The sequence below is a fragment of the Arachis stenosperma genome, chromosome 6 (genome assembly GCF_014773155.1).
Source record: "Arachis stenosperma cultivar V10309 chromosome 6, arast.V10309.gnm1.PFL2, whole genome shotgun sequence".
Classification (NCBI taxonomy): Eukaryota; Viridiplantae; Streptophyta; class Magnoliopsida; order Fabales; family Fabaceae; genus Arachis; species Arachis stenosperma.
The window spans coordinates 48,721,923-48,725,729 of NC_080382.1; the positions used below are offsets into that span (position 1 = coordinate 48,721,923).

Here is a 3,807-nt window from a genome sequence, read left to right on the forward strand (position 1 = left end):
TTTTTCTAACTTCTTATCTTTTCAAAATTTACTATTTCTTATCTTTTTCAAAACCACCTAACTACTTTTTCACTTCTCATTTTTGAAAATCACCTTCCTCTTTTCAAAAATCTTTTTAATTAACTAAATATTTTAAACTTTAATTTTATTTTATTCCTTTCTTAATTTTCGAATACTAACTAATATTTAAAATAAAAACAAAAAATATTTTTCCTTTTCTTTTATTTAATATTCGAATTCCTCTCTCTCATCTTTTTCTTTTTATTTATTTATTTACTAACACTTCTCTCCTTCTTAAAATTCGAACCCTGTCTCCCTCTCTGTGTTCGAATTCTCTTTATGTTCTCTCTACTTCATTCTTCTCTTCTTCTCTTCTTCTACTCATATAAAGGAATCTCTATACTGTGACATAGAGGATTCCTCTTCTTTTCCGTTCTCTTCTTTTTCATATAAGCAGAAACAGGGATAAAAACATTCTTGTTAAAGCTGATCCTGAACCTGAAAGGACTCTGCAGAGGAAGCTAAGAGAAGCTAAAGCACAACACTCTGGAGAGAACCTGATAGAAATTTTCAAAAAAGAACAACAATGCAAGGAAGATGCTTGGTGACTATGCTGCACCAACTTCCAACTTCTACGGAAGAAGCATCTCAATTCCTGCCATTGGAGCAAACAACTTTGAGCTTAAGCCTCAATTAGTTTCTTTAATGCAGCAGAACTGCAAGTTTCGTGGACTTCCATCAGAAGATCCTCATCAGTTCTTATCTGAATTCTTGCAGATCTGTGATACTGTTAAGACCAATGGGGTTGATCCTAAGGTCTACAGACTTATGCTTTTCCCTTTTGCTGTAAGAGACAGAGCTAGAACATGGTTGGACTCACAACCTAGAGAAAGCCTGAACTCTTGGGATAAGCTAGTCAATGCCTTATTGACCAAATTCTTTCCACCTCAAAAGATGAGTAAGCTCAGAGTGGATGTCCATACCTTCAAACAGAAGGAAGGTGAATCCATCTATGAAGCTTGGAAAAGATACAAGCAATTAACCAAAAGGTGTCATTCTGACATGTTTCTAGAATAGAGCATCATATGTATATTCTATGATGGTCTGTTTGAGTTATCCAAGATGTCATTGGACCACTCTGCTGGTGGATCTCTTCATCTGAAAATGCCTGCAGAAGCCCAGGAACTCATTGAGATGGTTGCAAATAACCAGTTCATGTACACTTCTGAAAGAAATCCTGTGAATAATGGGGTGACTCAGAAGAAAGGAGTTCTTGAGATTGATACTCTGAATGCCATATTGGCTCAGAACAAAATATTGACTCAGCAAGTCAATATGATTTCTCAGAATCTGACTAGATTGCAAGCTACATCTGGCAGTGCTAAAGAAGCCTCCTCTAAAGGAGAAGCTTATGACCCTGAGAATCTTGCAATGGAAGAGGTGAATTATATGGGATAATCCTATGGAAACACCTATAATCTTTTATGGAGGAATCACCAAAATTTCTCATGGAAGGATCAATAGAAGCCTCAACAAGGCTTCAATAACCATAATGGTGGGAGAAACAGGTTTGGCAATAGCAAGCCTTTCCCATCATCTTCTCAGCAAAAGAGAGAAAATTATGAGCAGAGTCTCTCTAGCTTAGCAAACATAGTCTCTGATCTATCTAAGACCACCCTCAGTTTCATGACTGAGGCACGGTCCTCTATAAGAAATTTAGAGGCACAAGTAGGTCAGCTGAGTAAAAGAATTACTGAAACTCCTCCTAGTACTCTCCCAAGCAATACAGAAGAGAATCCAAAAAGAGAGTGCAAGGCCATTAATACAATCAAAATGGTCAAACCTATATAAGAGGAGGAGGACGTTATTCCCAGTAAGGAAGATCTCATGGGACGTCCACTGGACAACAAAGAGTCCCTGATTGAGGAACCAAATGAGTCTGAGGCTCATCTAGTGACCATATAGATTCCATTAAACTTCCTATTACCATTCATGAGCTCTGATGAGTATTCTTCCTCTGAAGAGGACTAAAGTGTTGCTGAAAAGTAAGTTGCTCAGTATCTAGGAGCAATCATGAAGCTGAATGCCAAAGTATTTGGTAATGAGACTTGGGAGGATGAACCTTCGTTGCTCATCAATGAACTAAATGCATCTGAAGTTATCGCAGAAGAAAGAGGATCCCGGAAGGTTCCTAATACCTTGCACCATAGGAACCATGACCTTTGAAAAGGCTCTGTGTGACCTGGGATCAAGTGTAAACCTCATGCCACTCTCTATAATGGTGAAACTAGGGATCTTTGAGGTACAAGCTGTAAGAATCTCACTAGAGATGGCAGACAAATCAAAGAAACAGGCGTATGGACTTGTAGAGGACGTCTTGGTAAAGGTTGAAAGCCTTTACATCCCTGCTGACTTCATAATCCGAGACACTGGGAAGGATGAGGATGAATCCATCATCCTTGGAAGACCCTTCCTAGCAACAGCAAAAGCTGTGATTGATGTAGACAAAGGAGAGTTAGTCTTTCAAGTGAATGAGGACCACCTTGTATTTAAGGCTCAAGGATATTCCTCTGTAAACATGGAGAAGAAGCATGAAAAACTTCATCCAATTCTCTCCATGCAGAGTCAAGCAAAGCCCCCATATTCAAACTCTAAGTTTGGTGTTGGTAGGCCACAATCATGCTCTGAGCATCTGTGAAGCTCTGTAAGAGTTTGCTGTCAAGCTATTGACATTAAAAAGCCCTTATTGGGAGGCAACCCAATTTTATTTATCTATATTAATTACTCTTTTATTTTCCATTGTTATTATATGTTTTCTTTAGGATGATGATCATGTGGAGTCACAAAAACAACTGCAAAAATTAAAGCAAAATCAAAAATAGCATAAAAAATAGCACACCCTGGAGGACGAGCTTACTCGCGTTTAAATGCCAGTAAGGATACCAAAATGGGCGTTTAACACCCAGCCTGGCACCATTCTGGGTGTTAAACACTAGAACTAGCAGGCAAACTGGTGTTTAAATGCCAGTAAAGGGAGAAAAATGGGCGTTTAAACGCCCAGCCTGGCACCATTCTGGGCGTTTAAATGCTAGAACTGGCAGGGAGACTGGCGTTTAAACGCCAGAAAAGGGCAGCAGACTGGCATTTAAACGCCAGAAAAGTGCATCAGCCCGGCGTTTAAATGCCAGGAATGGCACATAGAGGGCGTTTAACGCCAAGGAGGTGTAGGGATGAAAAATACTTGACACCTCAGGATCTGTGGACCCCACAGGATCCCCACCTACCCAACCTCACTCTCTCTCCTCTTCACACCTCTCTATAACACTCTACCCAAAACACCACTCACCTATCAAATTTTACCCTCTTCCCCATATTCTCTTCACCACTCACATCCATCCCCTAATTCCCAAAAACCCATCATACAAGCCACCTAGCCCCACCACTCAAATTCAAACCATTTCCCTCCCAAACCCACCCCTTCTCACACGAACCAACTCCTTCTCTTACCCTATAAATACCCCTCCTTACTCCTTCATTTCCACACATCACATACATTCAAACCCCCCTTAGCCGAACCCTCTCAAGCCTCCATCTCCCACTTCTATTCTTCTTCTACTCTCTTCTTCCTTCTTTTGCTCGAGGACGAGCAAACCTCTTAAGTTTGGTGTGGAAAAAAGCCATGCTTTTTAATGTTCCATAACCATTAATGGCACCGAAGGCCGGAAAAACCTCAAGGAAGAGGAAAGGGAAGGCAATTACGTCCACCTCCGAGTCATGGGAGATGGAGAGATTCATCTCAAAGGTCCA

At 40.4% G+C, this 3,807-nt stretch overlaps 1 non-coding gene across 1 annotated transcript; it reads right to left on the bottom strand.

Annotated features, from left to right (window-relative positions):
* Positions 1 to 960: 960 nt before the first annotated feature.
* LOC130937167 (small nucleolar RNA R71) lies at positions 961 to 1,064 on the bottom strand. The gene has a single exon (XR_009068397.1). It is a non-coding gene; the product is annotated as a small nucleolar RNA R71 (small nucleolar RNA).
* Between the last annotated feature and the right edge of the window lie 2,743 nt (positions 1,065 to 3,807).